The sequence below is a fragment of the Neophocaena asiaeorientalis genome, unplaced genomic scaffold, assembly GCF_003031525.2.
Source record: "Neophocaena asiaeorientalis asiaeorientalis breed wild unplaced genomic scaffold, Neophocaena_asiaeorientalis_V1.1 scaffold1045, whole genome shotgun sequence".
NCBI classification, from domain to species: domain Eukaryota; kingdom Metazoa; phylum Chordata; class Mammalia; order Artiodactyla; family Phocoenidae; genus Neophocaena; species Neophocaena asiaeorientalis.
Window position 1 is genome coordinate 10,951 of NW_020174790.1, and position 12,519 is coordinate 23,469.

At 39.9% G+C, this 12,519-nt stretch overlaps 1 pseudogene; it reads left to right on the forward strand.

Moving 5' to 3' along the window:
* Positions 1–342: 342 nt before the first annotated feature.
* Positions 343–1,116, forward strand: LOC112409853 (60S ribosomal protein L8 pseudogene; annotated as a pseudogene).
* The last annotated feature ends 11,403 nt before the right edge of the window (positions 1,117–12,519 follow it).

Below are 12,519 nucleotides of genomic sequence, written 5' to 3' on the forward strand. Positions count from 1 at the left end.
GAGAAGATAAAAGAGGTGGTAGAGGAGGAAATAAATTCAAATCTTATAATCAAGTTAGTTAATATTAATAAGTCTTTAGTGAAGAATGAAAATATTTGAATATCAAGAAAGATCATAATTAAGAAAGCATGATTTTTTTTCTTAAAAATGTATGAAGTTAGTCAAAATGTCCAACTAAGCAGGATAAATATCTATAAAATGTTACTTTCTGTTATAGGCATTTTGTTTCACATCACTGCCCTCTTATGTTCTGATTTTAGTTGAATGAATATTTAGAGATAAATGTCATTTACAATTATTCTAGCCTGCTCTTTTGGCTGCACTCAGAAGCAGATCGCCGTGATGGGCTGCGTGATCCCTGGGCAGAGAAAGGGTGCCGGCTCCGTGTTCCACGTGTGTGTGAACCACCAAAAGGGCATCACGTGTCTGCAAGCTGTGGACTTCGCCGAGTGACACGGCTACATCAAGGACATCGTGAAGGACATCATCCGTGACCCGGGTTGCTGTGTGCCCCTTGCCAAGGTGGTCTTCCAGGATCCGTACCGTTTTAAGAAGTGGATGGAGCTGTTCATTGTCGCCGAGGGCATCCACACTGGTCAGTTTGTGTACTATGGCAAGAACGCCCAGCTCAACATCGGCAATATGCTGCTGGTGGGCACCATGCCCGACGGCACCATCGTATATTGTCTGGAGGAGAAGCCTGGTGACCGGGGCATGCTGGCCAGAGCCTCTGGGAACTATGCAATTGTCATCTCCCACAACCCTGAGACAAAGAAGACCAGAGTGAAACTGCCCTTGGGCTCCAAGAAGGTCATCTCCTCCATCAACAGAGCTGTTATCAGTGTGGTGGCTGGAGGTGGCCGCATTGACAAGCCCATTGTGAAGGCCAGCTCTGCCTACCACAAGTATAAGACAAAGAGGAGTTGTTGGCCATGCATATGGGGTGTGGCCATGAACCCCGTTGAGCATCCCTTCAGAGGTGGCAACAACCAGCACATTGGCAAACCCTCTACCATCTGCAGAGATGCCCCTGCTGGCCGGAAAGTGGGTCTCATTTTTGCCTGCTGGACTGGGTGTCTCTGGGGAACCCAGACTGTGCAGGAAAAAGAGAATTAGGGTTGGGGGCTCAATAAAGTTTGTCTTTTTCACATACATGCAAAACTTATTCTAACCTGTTTTTACTTGTTCTTATGCAGCTTTTGTAAGGAACACCTTTATTCCATTTGAAACTGTCAAACTTTCAGTCATGGAAGCAATTTGAAATCCTAGAATTTGATATCACCCCATCAATCCCTCTGTCTTCTCAGAAGAACAAAATTTAACCTTCCCAGAGTAACAAGGCTCAAAACAGTATTCTGAGATATTCTTATTTCCCCATCTCTAAAGCTAACAAACAACACCTTATTGTTCACATAATCTGGAATTGCAGTTTTTTCTTGCTTTATTAAAGCCATTCAACCATCTCAGTTTATTCTTAGCCTCCTCTATAGAAGAAAAAAGTTATTTGGACAAAAATTTAGTGGCCTTTCTCCTCCTTTTCTAGTCCACAGGCATTCAAAATACCTGAATATTTAAAAGTTTGCAACCAAGAAAACTTGGTATTTTTTTAGCTTCTTTTGTATTTTGCCATTTATTTACAGATTGAATTATTGGACTTAAATTGTCTTCCCCTTTTCCAGCTTTTTTTTTTTTTCTTGTGGTACGCGGGCCTCTAACTGTTGTGGCCTCTCCCGTTGCAGAGCACAGGCTCCGGACGCACAGGCTCAGCGGCCACGGCTCACAGGCCCAGCCGTTCTGCGGCACGTGGGATCTTCCCGGACCGGGGCACGAACCCGTGTCCCCTGCATCGGCAGGCAGACTCTCAACCACTGCGCCACCAGGGAAGCCGCAGCATTTTTTTTTAACATCTTTATTGGAATATAATTTATTTAAAATGGTGTGTTAGCTTCTGCTGTATAACAAAGTGAAATAGACATACAGATACATATATCCCCCTATCTCCTCCCTCTTGCTTCTCCCTCCCACCCTCCCTATCCCACCCCTCTAGGTGGACACAAAACACGGAGCTGATCTCCCTGTGCTATGTGGCTGCTTCCTATCAGCTATTTATTTTACATTTGGTAGTGTATATATGTCAGTGCCACTCTCTCACTTTGTCCCAGCTTACCCTTACCCTTCCCCGTGTCCTCAAGTCCATTCTCTACATCTGCATCTTTATTCCTATCCTGCCCCTAGGTTCTTCAGAAGCATTTTTTTTAAATATTCGATATATATGTGTTAGCATACATATTTGTTTTTCTCTTTCTGACTTAATTCACTCTGTATGACAGTCTCTAGGTCCATCCACCTCACTACAAATAACTCAATTTCATTTCTTTTTATGCCTGAGTAATGTTCCATTGTATATATGTGCCACATCTTCTTTATCCATTCATGTGTTGATGGACACTTACATTGCTTCCATATCCTGTCTATTGTAATTAGTGTTGCAATGAACATTGTGGTACAGGACTCTTTTTGAATTATGGTTTTCTCAGGGTATATGCCCAGTAGTGGGATTTCTGGGTTGTATGATAGTTCTATTTTTAGTTTTTTAAGGAACCTCCATACTGTTCTCCATAGTGGCTGTACCAATTTACATTCCCACCCACAGTGCAAGAGGGTTCCCTTTTCTCCACATCCTCTCAAGCATTTTTTGTTTGTAGATTTTTTGATGATGGCCATTCTGACCAGTTTGTGGTGATACCTCATTGTAGTTTTTATTTGCATTTCTCTAATGATTAGTGATGTAGAGCGTCTTTTCATGTGTTAGTTGGCAATCTGTATATCTTTGGAGAAATGTCTATTTAGGTCTTCTGCTCATTTTTGGATTGGGGTTTTTTTTTTTTATTGATATTGAGCTGTATGAGCTTCAGCAAATTCAATTTTAATCCAACTTGTAGTGTGACTTCAAAAAAAGCTAAATAAATTTATATAAATTTAGTTTACATTAGAGTAAGTGTAAAAGTGGCTAGAATAAGTGATAAAAAAGTGTTGCTTTATTCTACATATGAGTATTAAATTCAATTTTTAGTGCCATGGTTTATAAGCATAATGGTCATGGAAAATGACAAAGATGGTAAAAGACTGGAAAAGATGCCATAAATGAAACAATGAGGTCAGTGGAGATCAAGATGGCAGATTAGAAGGGTATGGTGCTCACATTTCCCCATAAATATATTTTAAAAAAATACATCTACATGGGAAACAATTCTCACAGAATACCTACTGAACACTGGCAGATCTCATATAACAAAAACTGCCACAAAGATCACCACACAACTGCATAGGATGAAAGAAAGGAAAGGAATTGGGACTGGACTTGTGACCCTGGGAGTAAGCTTGAAAGAGGAAAGGTTCCCTCAACCTGGGAACACCTCTCACTGGCTGCGAGATCAGCTGGGACAGATACGGAGACTCAGAGGTTCAGAGAAGAGTGCAACAGGTGGCCTGTGGCAGGCAGGACAGAGAAACCAGCATAAGTGGTCCTGGCCTCCTTGTTGCACTCCCCATCTTCAGACATATGCCTGCTGGAGATGCATGCAGCAAGTGGGTGATGAAATTCAGGGGACATACCTGGGGAAAGGATTGAGGTTGGCTGTGCAGAGGGAACCAGAAGGGTGTGGTCTGGGCCATAACTGGGGATATGGGCAGGACAGAGCCCAGGTTTGCCATGAGTGTCCCATTGTCAGCACGTACACAAATGTGTGTGTTTGGGGGGGTGGTTGTGGCCCATCCATAGCAGCCTCATTCTTGGTGTGTTAATAGCAGGTGCACCTCTGCTTCTATGAGATCTGGAAGCATGAAAGCACCTGCTTGTTGCCCAAATGCAGAGGCAGGGTTGAAATCTGAGTTGATTCCCATCTGCTGTGCAACTTCAATGGATTTACACCCCTGGAAGCTTTTTGACCAAAAAGGTTGCAGTACATCTGAGAGGATTACTGGCATTCCTGTGGTCAGAGCAGGTCTGATATCAGCAGTGGTGGGCTTTGTGGATGCATGGATACAGAGGCAGGGCTGGTGTCTGCACTCCCATTGTGGACCCAGGTGTGCAACCTCTGTGGGTCCAGTGCCAGTCTTTGGCAAATTTGTGATGGTTGTTTTGTGAACACAGTGCTTGAGGGAAATCCAGAAATGTGCCAGTGTTCCCACAACTGAGGTGTGGTTGAGGGCAGTGCCAACAACAGTGTATTTTGTAAGCATGCACAATGGGTGACAGGTGTCAGAGACTGCACTTCTTGGTGGACAGCCCCTGAAGAGGAATACACAGTGCCTCCTTTCCTCCAATCCTGGAGTAAGATTGCTCCAGTTCTGCTACTTCACTGTATAGAACCTGATTTGGGGGTTTCTATTCCATAAATTTGTGAGCAGAACTTGCTCCCAACAAGGCTGTTACAACCACAGAAGCAAAGAGGAGGCCCTGCCCAACACCTAGTTCAAACTCTGGTAACAATATCACCAATAACACCCCCAGTCAAGGGAAAAACAGTGAACACAACCTGAGGAAAGATGTGGTAGGCATCCATACAAAAACAGCCCCTCCTACCAAAATAAACTCATGCAGCCTACACAGCAACATTCCAACAAAAAAGAACCATTCAAGACAACAATAGATAACTGTTTCTCCTAAATTCATAGAGTCAGAGAAGTATAAATGAAATGAAGAAGCAGAGGAACCCCTCCCAATGAAAATAACAAGAGAATTCCCCTGAAAGAACAAACAATGAAACAGACTTCTCTAGTCTACTAGAACCTGAGTTCAGGAAGGAAGTAATAAAAGTGCTGAAGGAATTTTAAAAAGGCTATTGATAGAAATGCAGATCACTGTAACAAGGAACTAGAAACTAAAAAGAGGAGCCAACAAGATTGTCAACTCAATTGATGAGATAAATACTGAGTTAAAGGCAATAAACAGCACACTAAGCAATGTAAAAGAATGAATAAGTGATCTGGAAGACAGAATAATAGAAATCACCCATCAGAACAGCAGACAAAAAGACAAATAAAAGAAAGCAATATACAAAACCTATAGGATAATCTAAACATGCCAATCTAAACATAATAGGGATCACAGAAAGAGAAGAAAGAGAAAAGGGGATTAAAAATGTATTTGAAGAAATTATAGCTGAAAACTTCTCAGACTTATAGAAGGAAACAGATATCCAGGCACAGGAAGCACAGAGGGTGCCAAACAAGATGAACACAAACAGACTTATATTAAGACACATTATAATTAAAATAGCAAAAGTTAGAGATAAAGAGAGTATTTTAAAGGCAGCAAGAGGAAAAAGAAAAAGTTAGTTACAAGGGAACCGCCAAAAGGCTATCAGCTAATTTCACTACAGATATGTTGCAGGCCAGAAGGGAGTCGTGAAATATATTCAATGTCCTGAAAGGGAAAAATCTGCAACCTAGGATTCTCTACCCAGCAAGATTACCATTTAGAATAGAAAAAGAGATAAAGATTTTCTCAGATAAGAAAAACTAAAAGAATACAGCAATGCTAAACCTAACCTAAAATAAATAGTAAAAGGTCTTCTTTAAATAGAAAAGAAATAAGAATCTATAAGAAAGAGAAAAATCATAATAGGAAAAAATATATCAAAGGATTGAAGATCACTTGAATAAGCCTGTATATATATTTAAAAAATCAAAAGGAAATTGTGGAATAGATTATAAGTAAAAAGGATAAACATGAAGATGTAAAAGAGGACATCAAAATCATAAAATGTGGGAGTGGGGTGAAAGAAAATGTAGATTTTTTTTCAGAATGTGTTTGAACTTATATGACTATCAGCCTAAAGCAAGTAGTTATAGAACAGGTTAACATACTTGAAAACCAGGGTAATCACAAATCAAAATCTTACTAGATTCCCCAAAACCAAATAAAAGGGAACTCAAGCATAATACAAAAGGAAACCATTAAACCACAAAAGAAAAACGAAAAGAAAAAGAGGTCCGTCACTGAACTGCCCTGGAGCCTGAGGAGACGGTGGCCTGACTGAGGCTGCCGGCTATGGAGGGGCCCCACCAACTGAAGCCACCACAGTCCTTGGGACCGCAGGTCAGTTCTTTCAATAAGTAACTTAAAGACAACATGGAAAAACAAGGAGGTTTGTGCCTGAGATCATGTTGATGTGAAACCAGAAATGGCCACCTTGTGCCAGAGTGAGTACAACTTGGAGGAACTTCAAGATAGTGGAGGAGTAAGATGCGGAAATCACCTTCCTCCCCACAAATACATCAGAAATACATCTACATGTGGAACAACTCCTACAGAACACCTACTGAATGCTGGCATAAGACCTTAGACCTCCCAAAAGGCAAGAAACTCCCCAAGAACCTGGGTAGGGTAAAAGAAAAAACAAACAAAAAGAGAGACAAAGAATAGGGACGGGACCTGCACCAGTGGGAGGGAGATGTGAAGGAGAAAAGGTATCCACACGCTAGGAAGATTCCCGCACAGAGGATGAGTGCCGACCAGCACTCACCAACCCGAGAGGCTTGTCTGCTCACCTGCCGGGACGGGTGGAGGCTGGGGACTGAGGCTTGGGTTTCAGAGGTAGGATTCCCAGGAAAGGACTGGGGTTGGCTGCGTGAACACAGCCTGAAGTGGGCTAGTGCACCACGGCTAGCTGGGAGAAGGTCCAGAAAATAGTCTGGAGCTGTCAAAGACACAAGAGACATTTTCTTGCCTCTTTGTTTCCTGGTGCGTGAGGAGAGGAGATTAAGAGTGCTGCTTAAATGAGCTCCAGAGATGGATGTGAGCCGTGGCTATCAGCACGGACCCCACAGACGGGCATGGGATGCTAAGGCTGCTGCAGCAGCTACAAAGAAACCTGTGTGGAAGCACATGTCACTATCCACACCTACTCTCTTGGGAGCCTGTGCAGCCCACCACTACCAGAGTCCCGTGATCCAGGGACAACTTCCCAGGGAGAATGCATGGCATGCCTCAGGCTGGTGCAAGGTCAGGACAGCCTCTGCCACTGTAGGCACGCCATGCATCTGTACCCTTCCCCCGTCCCGGTCTGAGTGAGCCAGAGCATCCGAATCAGCTGCTCCTTTAACCCCATCTTGTATGAGTGAAGAACAGATGCCCTCAGGCGACCTACACACAGAGGGGGGTAAAAATCCAAAGCTGAACTCCAGGAGCTGTGCAAACAAAGAAGAGAAAGGGAAATTTCTCCCAGCATCCTCAGGAGCAGCGGATTAAATCTCCACAATCAACTTGATGTACCATGCCTCTGTGGAATACCTGAATAGACAACAAATTATCCCAGATTAAGGAGGAGGACATTGGGATCAACGATATGTATATATATTTTTTCCCCTTTTTCTCTTTTTGTGAGTGTGTATGTGTATGCTTCTGGGTGTGAGTTTGTCTGTATAGCTTTACTTTTACCATTTGTCCTGGGGTTCTCTCTGTCTGCTTTCTTTTTGTTTATTATTATTTAAAAATATTTTTTCTTAATAATTATTTTTTATTTTAAAAACTTTATTTAATTTTACTTTATTTTATTTTATCTTCTTTTATCTTTCTTTCTTTTTTTTCCCCATTTTATTCTGAGCCATGTAGAGGACAGGCTTTTGGTGCTCCAGCCAGGCTTAGGGCTATGCCACTGAGGTGGGAGAGCCAAGTTCAGAACACGAGTACACAAGAGACCTCCCAGCTCCACGTAATATCAAATGGCAATACCATTTGTCCTGGGGTTCTCTCTGTCTGCTTTCTTTTTGTTTATTATTACTTAAAAATATTTTTTCTTAATAATTATTTTTTATTTTAAAAACTTTATTTAATTTTACTTTATTTTATTTTATCTTCTTTTATCTTTCTTTCTTTTTTTTCCCCATTTTATTCTGAGCCATGTAGAGGACAGGCTTTTGGTGCTCCAGCCAGGCTTAGGGCTATGCCACTGAGGTGGGAGAGCCAAGTTCAGAACACGAGTACACAAGAGACCTCCCAGCTCCACGTAATATCAAATGGCAAAACTCTTCCAGAGATCTCCATCTCAAAGCCAAGAACAAACTCCACTCAATGATCAGCAAGATACAGTGAAGGACACCCTATGCCAAACAGCTAGCAAGACAGGAACACAACCCCATCCATTAGCACAGAGGCTGCCTAAAATCATAATAAGGCCACAGACACCCCAATACACACCACCAGACGTGGACCTGCCCACCAGAAAGACAAGAGCCTGCCTCATCCACCAGAACACAGGCACTAGTCCCCTACACCAGGAAGCCTACATAACCCACTGAACCAACCTTAGCTACTGCGGACAGACACTAAAAACAACAGGAACTACAATCCTGCAGCCTGCAAAAAGGAGACCCCAAACACAGTAACTTAAGCAAAATGAGAAGACATAGAAACACATAACAGATGAAGGAGCAAGGCAAAAACCCATCAGACCTAACAAATGAAGAGGAAATAGGCAGCCTACCTGAAAAAGAATTCAGAATAATGATAGTAAAGATGATCCAAAACCTTGGAAATAGAATGGACAAAATACAAGAAACATTTAACAAGGACCTAGAAGAACTAGTGGGCAAACAAACAGTGATGAACAACACAATAAATGAAATTAAAATTTTGCTAGAAGGAATCAATAGCAGAATAACTCAGGCAAAAATACAGATAAGTGACCTGGAAGATAAAATAGTGGAAATAACAACTGCAGAGCCGAATAAAGGAAAAAGAATGAAAAGAATTGAGGACAGTCTCAGAGACCTCTGTGACAACAATAAATGCATGAACATTCGAATTATAGGGGTCCCAGAAGAAGAAGAGAAAAAGGACTGAGAAAGTATTTGAAGAGATTATAGTTGAAAATTTCCCTAATATGGAAAAGGAAATAGTTAAACAAGTGCAGGAAGCACAGAGAGTCCCATACAGGATAAATCCAAGGAGAAACATACCAATACACATATTAATCAACTATCAAAAATTAAATACAAAGAACAAATATTAAAAGCAGCAGGGGAAAAATAAAACAAATAACACACAACGGAAAACCCATCAGGTTAACAGCTTATCTCTCAGCAGGTACTTTGCAAGCCAGAAGGGAGTGGCAGGACATATTTAAAGTGATTAAAGAGAAAATCCTACAACCAAGATTACTCTATCCAGCAAGGATCTCATTCAGATTTAATGGAGAAATTAAAAGCTTTACAGACAAGCAAAAGCTAAGAGAACTCAGCACCACCAAACCAGTTTTACAACAAATGCTAAAGGAACATCTCTGGACAGGAAACAAAAGAGAAAGAAAAGATCTACAATATTAAACTAAAAACAATTAAGGAAATGGTGTTAGGAACATACATACCGATAATTACCTTAAATGTAAATGGATTAAATGCTCCAACCAAAAGACATAGACTGGCTGAATGGATACAAAAATAAGACCCATATATATGCGGTCTACAAGGGAGCCACTTCAGACCTAGTGACACATGCAGACGTAAGTGAGGGGATGGAAAAAGATATTGCATGCAAATGCAAATCAAAAGAACGCTGGAGTAGCAATTCTCATATCAGACAAAATAAACTTTAAAACAAAGACAGTTACAAGAGATAAAAAAGGACACTACATAATGATCAAGGGATCAATCCAAGAAGAAGATTTAACAATTGTAAATATTTATGTACACAACATAGGGGCAACTCAATACATAAGGCAAATACTAACAGCCATGAAAGGGGAAATCAACAGTAACACAATCATAGTAGGGAACTTTAACACCCCAGTTTCACCAATGGACAGATAATCCAAAATGAAAATAAATAAGGAAACAGAAGTTTTAAGTTATACATTAAACAAGATGGACTTAATTGATATTTATAGGACATTCCACCCCGAAACAACAGAATACACATTCTTCTCAAGTGCTAATGGAACAGTCTCCATCATAGATCATATCTTGGGTCACAAAACAAGCCTTGGTAAATTTAAGAAAATTGAAATCATATACAGTATCTATTCTGACCACAATGCTATGAGATGAAATATCAATTACAGGAAAATATCTGTAAGAATACAAACACATGGAGGCTAAACAGCACACTACTTAACAACCAAGCGATCACTGAAGAAATCAGAAGAAATGAAAAAAATACCTAAAATCAAGTGACAATGAAAGCACAACGACCCAAAACCTATGAGATACAGCAAAAGCAGTTCTAAGAGAGAAGTTTATAACTATACAAGCCTACCTTAAGAAAGAAGAAGCATCTCAAGTAAACAACCTAATGTTACATCTAAAGCAATTAGAGAAAGAAGCACAGAAAAACCCCAAAGTTAGCAGAAGAAAAGTAATCATAAAGATCAGATTAGAAATAAATGAAAAAGAAATGAAGGAAATGAGAGCAAATATCAATAAAACTAAAAGCCAGTTCTTTGAGAAGGTAAACAAAATTGATAAACCATTAGCCAGACTTATCAAGAAAAAAGGGAGAAGGCTCAAATCAATAGAATTAGAAATGAAAAATAAGAAGTAACAAGTGACACTGCAGAAATACAAAGGATCATGAGAGATTACTGCAAGCAACGCTATGCCAATAAAATGGACAACTTTAAAGAAATGGACAAATTCTTAGAGATGCACAACCTTCTGAGACTAAATCAGGAAGAAATAGAAAATACAAAAAGACCAGTCACAAGCACAGTAATTGAAACTGTGATTAAAAATCTTCCAACAAACAAAAGTCCAGGACCAGATGGCTTCAAGGGCGAATTCTATCAAACTTTTAGAGAGGAGCTAACACCTATCCTCTCAAACACTTCCAAAATATAGCAGAGGGAGGAACACTCCCAACTCATTCTACAAGAACACCATCACTCTGATACCAAAACCATACACAGATGTCGCAAAGAAAGAACTACAGGCCAATATCACTGATGAACATAGATGCAAAAATCCTCAACAAAATACTAGCAAACAGAATCGAATAGCATATTAAAACGATCATACATCATGATCAAGTGGGATTTATCCCAGGAATGCAAGGATTCTTCAGTATATGCAAATCAATCAATGTGATACACCATATTCACAAATTGAAGGAGAAAATCCATACGATCATCTCAATAGATGCAGAGAAACCTTTTGACAATATTCAACACAAATGTATGACAAAAACCCTCCAGAAAGTAGGCATAGAGTGAAATTTCCTCAACATAATACAGGCCATATATGACAAACCCACAGCCAACATCATCCTCAATGGTGAAAACCTGAAACCATTTCCACTAAGATCAGGAATAAGACAAGGTTGCTCACTCTCACCACTATTATTCAACATAGTTTTGGAAGTCTTAGTCAACAAAATCAGAGAAGAAAAAGAAAGAAAAGGAATCCAAAATGGAAAAGAAGAAGTAAAGTTGTCACTGTTTGCAGATGACATGATAATATACATAGAGAATCCTAAAGATGCTACCAGAAAACTACTATAGCTAATCAATGAATTTGGTAAAATAGCAGGATACAAAATTAATGCACAGAAATCTCTTGCACTCCCAAACACTAATGATGAAAAATCTGAAAGTGAAATTAAGAAAACAGTCCCATTTACCATTGCAACAAGAAGAATAAAATATCTAGGAATAAACCTACCTAAGGAGACAAAAGAACTGTAGGCAGAAAATTGTAAGACACTGCTGAAAGAAATTAAAGATGATACAAGTAGATGGAGAGATATACCATGTTCTTGGATCGGGAGAATCAACATTGTGAAAATGACTCTACTACCCAAAGCAATCTACAGATTCAATGCAATCCCTATCAAACTACCACTGGCATTTTTAACAGAACTAGAACAAAAAATTTCACAATTTATATGGAAACACGACAGACCCTGAATAACAAAAGAAATCTTGAGAAAGAAAAATGGAGCTGGAGGAATCAGGGTTCCTGACTTCAGACTATACTACAAAGTGGCAGTTATCAAGACAGTATGGTACTGGCACAAAAACAGAAATATAGATCAATGGAACAGGATAGAAAGTCAAGAGATAAACTCATGCACATATGGTCACCTTGTCTTTGATAAAGGAGGCAAGAATATACATTGGAAAAAAAGAGAGGTTCTTCAATAAGTGGTGCTGAGAAAACAGGACAGCTACACTTAAAAGAATGAAATTAGAACACTGCCGAGCACCACACACAAAAATAAACTCAAAATGGATTAAAGACCTAAATATAAGGCCAGACACCATCAAACTCTTAGAGGAAAGTATAGGCAGAACACTCTATGACATAAATCACAGCAAGATCCTTTCTGACCCACCTCCTAGAGAAATGGAAATAGAAACAAAAATAAGCAAATGGGACCTAATGAAACTTAAAAGCTTTTTAACAGCAAAGAAGAGCATAAACAAGACAAAAAGACAACCCTCAGAATGGGAGAAAATATTTGCAAATGAAGCAACAAACAAAGGATTAATCTCCAAATCATAAAAGCAACTCATGTAGCTC